General features: G+C 33.5%; 1 long non-coding RNA gene across 1 annotated transcript in view; it reads right to left on the bottom strand.

Annotated features, from left to right (window-relative positions):
- LOC111088013 overlaps positions 1-4,315 on the bottom strand; it is a 6,224-nt gene extending 1,909 nt beyond the window's left edge. The window contains exon 1 of the long non-coding RNA XR_002612639.1: positions 3,825-4,315. This is a non-coding gene — a long non-coding RNA (uncharacterized LOC111088013). The remainder of the gene's footprint in view (positions 1-3,824) is intronic.
- Positions 4,316-9,572: the final 5,257 nt, after the last annotated feature.

A 9,572-nucleotide genomic window follows, 5' to 3' on the forward strand; every position in this document is an offset into this window, starting at 1 on the left:
GTGTGTACCAATAAATCTACACTAGTAGTTCTATATCAGTCAGTGTGTACCAATAAATCTACACTAGTAGTTCTATATCAGTCAGTGTGTACCAATAAATCTACACAAATATCAGTCAGTGTGTACCAATATGTCCAAACTAGTAGTTTTATATCAATACTTTTTACCAATAAGTCTAAATTAACAGTTCTATGCCAATCACTTTGTACTAGTAAGTATATACTAATAGTTCTGTACCAGTCACTCTGTACCAATAGTTCTGTACCAGCCACTCTGTACCAATAGTTCTATACCTGCCACTCTGTACCAATAAGTCTACACTAGAAGTAATATACCAGTGACTCTCTACCAGTTACTCTGCATCTGTAAGTCTACATTAGCAGATCTATACCAATCACTCTACATCAGTAAGTCGCTACTAATCATTCTGTACTATTAACTCCAGTCATTAACTTCCGTACCAGTCATTATTTGCCAGTACGTCTCTACTAATCATTCTGTACTATTGACTTTGTACTAATAGTTCTGTACCAGTAAGTATACTAGTAGTTCCAGACTAATCACCCTGTACTATTAACTCTGTGCTAATAGTTCTGTACCAGTAAGTATACTGGTAGTTCCAGACTAATCACCCTGTACTATTAACTCTGTACTAATAGTTCCGTACCAGTACGTCTCTACTAATCACTCTGTACTATTAAGTCTCTACCAGTAGTACTGTACTAGTAAGTATACTTGTAGTTCCAAAAGTTGGAGCCAAAGAGTGTTTGATCCTATGATAACTTTGTATCACTGGTTACGTACTAATAATTTTACACCGGTGAGATTACTCACCAACGCTGTACCACTTATTATGTACCAAAAGTTTATATCATTGGTTCTGTATCAATGAACGGACATCGGTGAGTTAATACTTGTTTGTAATTAAGCACAAGGCTACACAATGGGCTATATATGTCCTTTGCCCACCATGGTTATCGAAACCCGGTTTCTAGCGTTGTAAGTCCGCAGACATACTGCTGTGCCACTGGAGGGCGTTAATACTTGCTTACTTACACCAGAAAGGTTGTACCATATCATTTCCTAACACATTGTTTATTCGCCATTTCATAAAACTCCGATACGTTGGTAATTAGAATGATTATTGTCCCCGTGAGTTACTTACAGTGTATAAATGATTAATCAGGGCAGAAAAAGTAGTTTATGCGCGAAATTGTTTAAATCACGTTTATGTCCCCATGTTAGTTTGTAACAAATTACTAGGAATAGTTACCAGAAGATAAGAATTTACCAGATAAGCCTTATATATAAACATAAATCAGTTTACGACAAATACCATCATGTTAACTGATAAAAAGATAATACTCGAGGGACTTGTTTAGTTTTCTTGTATTATCTAACTACTGCCAAAACTGTTGTCGTCTGATATGTGTTTTGCGAGTGACGATCGTTTTAGTATTTGTTTCTTTTTTTTTAGTATGAGGCTAAAAAACATTACATGCTAAACAATAATAACGACCAACCTGGAAATAATTTACGTACTTGTATTCTACATGATCGATTAGAGTTACGTTTCTGTGTTCTGAAAATATTGAATAACATACGTCAAAAAACAAGTAACAGGTGTGGATGGCTCAATGGTTAACGTGACCAATATGTGAATCCAAAGAGTCTTGTTCGTGTTCCTCTTCCTTTAAAAACTGGCCCCGTACTTTGGGACCATGAGTCCTATTAAAAACTGGCTCCGTACTTTGGGACCATGAGTCCTATTAAAAACTGGCTCCGTACTTTGGGACCTATTTCACTATTCGATCAGAATTTTGCGGTGTGGCTTTACCAGAAAATTCTAAAACAAGCAATACGCTAAAGTTATCAATGCTTACAACGTTAAAAATCGGGTTTCGATACCTGTGGTGGACAGAGCACAGATAACCCATTTTGTAGCTTTGTACTTAACAACAAACAAAGAATTAAAAAGTCATCAATACTTGTGTTAACGTAAACCAACACCAGGAGTTTATAAACTAAAATCCATAATTTACGGATAAATAAAGAAGAAATTTCTATCTATGACGTATCACCGGATAACAAGTTCATTCACTAGAAATACACGTTATTCAGCTGTTTTCTTCGAGTTTTGACTGAAATAAATTGATACGCTTTACAGTCATGTTCACTAACTCACAACTCAAAATCCATCGTAGTTCAGCAAGTTGCTGTCTTATTTCATGCACGTGGTGACAATTCGTGTCAGTGTCGGAGGTCACTGTCCTGAAAACTGACTCTAAAGTTTGAAGTATGTTTATGTTATACACGTGTATTACTTCTCTCTTTGCAATATAATTATAATGTATGTTTACACGTATTACTTGGGGTTACGTGGCTTCCATCAATGGGCGAGTGAAACTCCTGTCACAGTATATCATAAGTAGGTTACTAGGCCTTAGCGGAATTAGATTTCGAAATATTAGTGAAATGATAATTGAATAACCTTTATAAGTACGGAAAAATAAAATGTTTTATAACAATGAAACAAAGAGAAATAATAATATATTTTATCCAAGCGTAACCTTACATTCAACATTTTCAACTTATGCTTATGTTGAAGTTTGAAGGTACTTCGTTAGGTAACGCTCGCTTAGAGCACAAGGTAGACAGAAAGCTATTTGGGGACTCGCGCTTGTACCAGAGGTTTCGTATTGGTGAGTTAGAAATAACATTGAAAATTAAAATGTATTCATCCTCAGTTCTATTTCTTTCAAAATGTTTAAACCCATAAAACAACAGTTAGACACTTAATTTGAATCTTTTTTTTCTTGTTTCAAACAATTTCAGGGAGCACATCCCCCTAAACTCCACGCTAGCATGCAAACCTATTGTTAACTTTGTGATCCGATGACCCGGCTGGTAGGGCCTAACACTTACTAAAACCGCCATTGATCGCTAGTAAACTAAAAACCTGTGTTAGTCTTTCGTTGTCGTTTCCGTTCCATATAGCTGGTACTCGTGGCGGCTGGTATCAAACCCTTGAGCCAGGTTTCAGAAGTGTTATCAGATTAAACTCAACTTTTGCATATAAACCGCTGACAAGAGGATACTGGTTTATAAACTGATTTTCAGCTAATTCAGCATCACCATAAACAGAAATAGAATTAATTTCTATCTTCTATAGCCTGATAACGATATTTTCTATATAACTGTATGCATTTTGATATACATAACTTAATGTTAATGTAGATAACGACGAATTCGTTTAGTTACCTTCATTATTGCCGTGTAATAAAAATTATTATGTTTAAAAAAATAACAATAACTGTAAATGAATAGTGTTTTAGGCTTAATTGCAAAAACAAAAGATGTTATTTTTGTGACAAATCCTATTTCAATATTTGTATAGAATTGTTACTTTGCTACCAAAATACTATAAAAGCATTCAACAGCAAAAAACAATATAATGTATTTCAATTAAGTCATAAATTTCTAAAAGAGGGCTTTGCATAGAAAATTTGATATTCAAACAACTGGAGGTTGGATGGACTTTGCTTGCACAAACATATGAATTCTATTAGGAATAAGTTCTGCGGATAAATACTAGAAAAGTACCTTTTCACTTGGAGGATCTAAACGAACTATTTCTCTTCGAAATAAGCTTTCTATAAGGGACTAAAACAACATTTAGTAAACTTGGAATAACTATTTACTGAAGGGATGCAACAGGTAAGTACCTTGCAGTTTAAATTAGTCACAAAGCACCTTTTAAAGAAGGTTTGTAGCTATTCTGTATAAACATACTATTAGTTTAATAGCGACTTAGTTTCCGTTACCTGAGAGACGGTTCCATGTGAAATTGAATAGTGGCGCAGCAGTTATTTCAAATTCAATTTGTTTCCTGTTTGATAGGATATTTAATAACTATATTAGTTAATATTTCACTAAAAAGTCACAAATATTGAATTAAAATGCCTTTATGGTTTAGCTTGTATTGAGTCCAGCACAGAGATCGAATCTCTAATTTTAGCACTATAAGTTCTCAAGCTTATCGCCTAACCCACTGGTGTGCGTGTGAAGGGGGCATTTTTGTGTTTCTAGCGTAAAGCTACCCAATGAACTATCTACGCGCTTTCCATCGCAGGGAAAGGAACTTCTGGTTTTAGCGTCGTAAGTCCGCAAACTTAACTCTGACCCACCGAGTATAAAGAAAGCAAAAATTGTGCTAGAACATGTCTTTAACATATTTTGTTGTTGTTTTTGTTATACTTTTTTGACTTTGTGAAGAAAATTCACGAAGTAATGAAGGTTTCAGGACAACGCTGCTGCCATCTAGTGGGTTTCAATTGCGATTCTTCAACAGTAACAACTGCCACTTAAACGTTCTGAAAAGTATGCTAATAATACTTTAATACAAACTGTATGAAGAATATTTCAGCTGCTTAAAAATATCACCTTCCGTGACTTCAATTCGGAAAGTTTTTACTTTTGACAATCCAACAAAGCATCATGATATAAATGAAATTACCTCAAACATACTGTCAGTTGTATTGAACTTCTAATTTGACCATAAAATTTGTTTATTAATATAATTTGAAAGACTCATAAATAGAGTTAACGATATGTTTTTTATTACCGTGGCAGAAAATATAGAAAATGGTTACATAACTTTTCATACAAAAATAAAAAAAAACAATGTTCCACAAACTAAAGAATGCAGAAAGAAATAATTTCTAATATAGAAAATTTTCATAATTCTTTCTCTTTTTTTCTTAAAGTAAGGCGAATTTATCCGTTATTCACTATGATTTAGAATATTTGATCACAGAATGAAGCTAAGGTCAACTTGTCATAGCGTCAGAATCCAGGGTTCGATTATACATATACATACTTGGTGGATAGTGATTTTCTGAATTACAACAAATATACGATATGATTTAGTGTTTGTGTGTCACGTCACGAAATTCCTCCCAAACTGCTAGACTCACCAACTTCTAAATGGTACCAAACGAATCGTTTCGGCCTCGAGGTTTGTACAAAGGCAAAACTTTTCATCTAACCCCTTAGGGAACCCGGTTATTTCGTGAAAACACCGTACGGGGATTCCCCGAAAGCGGACACCAAAATTGGCATTGATTTACATTAGAGCACGTAAATAATAGGCCTACTTATTACCGTTCTTAACTTGGTTAAATAAATTAAATTAGCGCCAATGATCAATAAACTGAACAAGTGCAAAATAGTAGTTGAAGCATTAAATCTGAGTTATAGTGGCCCTGTAAATGTGGGCCATCAGCCCACGATTTCGCTAGTATGTTACAATAAGAAATTTCTCTCGATAACTCAACGAATAAATATATTAGAGATAAACATTAACAAAATACCCGTCCATCTCAGTTAGTAAAAACTAATAATACGAAACTGCAAGTACAACCTTTTGGTATTCATTATTCTAAAATTTACATGATATTTACACACAACGTTTTGGTATTCATTATTCTAAAATTTACATATATTTATACACAACCTATTGGTATTCATTATTCTAAAATTTACATGATATTTATACACAACCTTTTGGTATTCATTATTCTAAAATTTACATGATATTTACACACAACCTTTTGGTATTCATTATTCTAAAATGTACATTATATTTATACACAACCTTTTAGTATTCATTATTCTAAAATTTACATTATATTTATACACAACCTTTTGGTATTTATTATTCTAAAATTTACATTATATTTATACACAACCTTTTGGTATTCATTATTCTAAAATTTACATTATATTTATATACACACAGAATTTAAGCTTCGTTGACAGTTTTAGAAGTCCCCCTTTTTTTTTACAAAATATTCTTTGCTACAACTTTTAAGCAGACATTTTGATATTTATTTTTTCTTTCGAGTGAAATATATGTTTAATTATTAAATAAGCTTATGTTAAAAACCCGTAAATGAGAAAGAAGTCCTTATAATGACGATATGAGAAAATGGTGTCTCCTCCCTTCTTGGATGAGCACTCCAGTGGCTCAACGGTAAGTCAGGGAGCCTGTAACTGTAAAATTCGAGTTTCCATACTCGCGTTAGAAAGATCACAGATAGCCCTTATTCAGCTTTGTAATATATGAATATATCATTTATTCTGAATGTCATGTTTTTTTCCACCATTTTTAATGATACGGAAATTTCGTGTAGTTTTTATGAAGTTTTGTCATGGAAACATTGGTACAGACAAGCGTTGGAGTTTTTCTGTTTTCGCGTGCCCTTGTGTTCTTGCCTCTCTCTGCACTTTTTACATCAGATGTCATCCCTTCTACCCATGAAAATATAGGCACGTCCTTTTGTTGGCAGAGTAGACGACAGAGGTGTGTCCCAGGCAGCGAATGTTAAGAAAGTGTGACTGGTCACGTGTTCGTGAGGGACAGAAAATTGAGCTTTCCTATGAGCAGAAAAGCTAATTTTCTAGTATATGCTATTTGGGTTTCTACTCAGATGAGTTCTCTTTGTTTTTCTATGTTCTTAGATCTACGGTTGTTTGTCTTAATAGAATAAAAACTTCAGTTCTAGACATTATACCAGTAGAGAGCCAGGGCTCGTGAACGCCTACGTAAGTAATCACACTGTTATTTGTTGTTGTTTCTGTTACATAACTAATAAAAGAGTGCTTCACTTCACTTCAAACTTATACAGTTTGATTATTTCTCGCTCAACTTAAAACGTGGTTAGATTTTCAAACTCAGCAAACTCCTGTTCGAATCTACTGTTATTTGCGACCCTATCCTATACTTGTACAGAAATCAGTTTATCTAGATATACAACAGCTTTTTTCTTAACAACCAAACACTCTTGGATGACGAACAAATACTTACACGTGGTTCAAAAATAAGTATTCACACTTCTTTATAGAAGAATATATATTTTTAGTTAATGACTAAGAAAGTATATTTATTTACAAGGAAAACATTAGACCTTGCTAAAGTCTATAGCATCCTCGCCTTCAGATCGACGTTAAGTACTAAACCAAACAGAACGACGTTCCTCATTAATCTAAGAGATTTCATTATATTTACATAAGCAAAAACACCCGTATAGTACGTACAGTATTACCGTTATAACCCCTCTTTGTTATCTTTTTTAAAGTTCGTAATCTTTCTCCTCTAGGACATTTATTGAAGGTAAAAACAAACATTTTAACGTTTTTTTTTAACTTTCTTAAATAGAAACCTCATATAACACATACTCTATGTAAATTGTACGAATAAGAAAAATATCTCTTCATACGTTGAATGACTAAGAGATATCTTCATCTATTCAAGACAAATTTCAAATGAACAAATATAGTAATCTATAAGAAGAAACATAATTTTTTGTCTAATAAACCAATCAGGTATTCATCGCCTTTTTGTATGCCTAAGGAGTTTGTTCGATGATATCGAAATGAACAATAATCAAGCATTTAAAAAACAGAAATAAGCATTTGTTGATAAAGGATAATAATATTTGTATTGAATTCCCCAATCAAACTTGGTATTTATTTACCAATCTTGGAAGGATAGATGGTGGAGTTGACCAAAGACATCCCTGACTGGAATTGAACCCAGGACAGTCCGACTAAAAGTGAATGACCAACCACTAAGCGAAAAACGTCTGATGAAGACTAGAGAGAGAAGCATATGTTTTATATTGAATATTTCAGAAATACAAGTTTTCCAATAAAAATAAAAAAACTAATCACGTCTTGTCGTTTTATAAGAAACTCACGCAGGCAAAATAATTCTCGTAATAAACTGTTTGAAAGAGTAATAGTTTACTTTAAAATAATAAATCTAGCTTGCTGGTAGAGGTAAGCCTAACATATTTTTCAACAATAAATCTAGTTTATTTTTTAGATATATTTAGCTTATTTTCTAGATATATCTAGCATATTTGCTAACAATAAACCTAACCTGTTTTCCAAACTAAGACTAACGCGTGCTCTTTCAACAAAGTAGATTAAATGAAGAAAGTTCTGGAAAGTATAAAACTATTTTTATATAAATAGTTGACAAGACAAGAAATGGTTTGTTTCGGAATTACTCGTAAAGCTACACAAGGATTATCTACGCATTGCCATCCCTAAATATGAACTGATAGACTAGTTAGGCAGCTAGTTAACATCCATCGCCAACCTTTGGACCTTGTCTGATCGAATAGTGAAATTTGATTCTTATAAACAACCCATGGTTTCAAAGTGCAGAGCGAGTGTTTTTTTGCGACAGTGGGTCGAGAATCTATAATCCTCGGTTTAATAGTCCAGTCACGCTAACCACTAGGGCACACGCGGTCCTAGATAGGAAATACATCAAGATAACGACTCAAATTCTGTCTTCTAAGAAATAGATGAAAATTTCTCCTCAACTTAACGGTTGAAATTCTGGTGACTTTTCAAAGCGAAATGAGTCAAGTCCTATTTTCTAAGAAAGGTAATTTCCTACTAAACTTTTTGTTGTCTACTCAAATTGCTAAGTTATAACTTACGGACCAAAGCAGAGGAAGAAAAAAAAACAATCGAATGAGTCTATAAAGACAGTTCCCCAGTAGGTAAACGTTAAAATCTGAGGTTTGATTCCCCGCGGTGGATAGAGTGCAGAATCCAGTGTGTAACTTTGCACTAAGAAAACAACAACAACTATAAAAGCAAAACAATGAACAACTTTCCAAGAAATAACCTCTACGTGATTGTCGTCATTTTATAACTTCGAAGGATTTGTTCTCAGAAACAAATATATTACATAAAGTAATGTATCTTGTTTTTCGAAAATGATTACGTGTGCGTCGAAACATACTCTTATCACGAAAGTCCTTTTCAATACACGTTCTCTATTAAAAGTCTATTTAAAAACAATGACTCTTCTAAGAAAATTCGCCGATTAACGAAGAGTGCACCACATCGTTAAGTGAGATATACTTATCATTACACGTAGCCCTAAAGTTAGGAATAATAAAAAAAACTAGTCTGTTTATATAATAAAAAAAATCGGTAGATTTTTCAAAAAGAGAATCACTTCGCGTGGGTTGTCATTTTATATCTTTGAGAAGAAATTTTATAAAAATAAACACAACATCAAAGCTTAAGAAGGGAGTGAAAACAAGGGCTGTTCTTTAATGAACTGAACACATGCTGGTTGAGAATATCTCGCTTACAGCGAACGTGATAGAAATTGAGTGTACACTCTATACTTTTAACGTCTGTTGTCAGACGATCTTGCTGTCTTCGAAGTAAAACCATTCGAACGTCAAAACAACTATTGAAAAAAATGGGTTTGTAAGCCAACCTGTTAATTGCGGGGGTGCATTTGTTTTATTTAGGGGTTCGTTATATGGCTTATGTAAGAGATACGTAAGCTCTATCCTAGGACTTAAACGAGCGCATCAAAATATTTTTATTTATCAAAAGTAACATGAAACTTGTATATAAGATTCACTCATGACGTAACTGCACCCACGAAGAGATAAAGAGTATGAAAGGCCATGCCCATGTATAAATTCAATGTACTACCACAATAATGACTATGTTCATAAAAGAAAGGGGAA

Source organism: Limulus polyphemus, unplaced genomic scaffold (assembly GCF_000517525.1).
Source record: "Limulus polyphemus unplaced genomic scaffold, Limulus_polyphemus-2.1.2 Scaffold2988, whole genome shotgun sequence".
Taxonomy (NCBI): domain Eukaryota; kingdom Metazoa; phylum Arthropoda; class Merostomata; order Xiphosura; family Limulidae; genus Limulus; species Limulus polyphemus.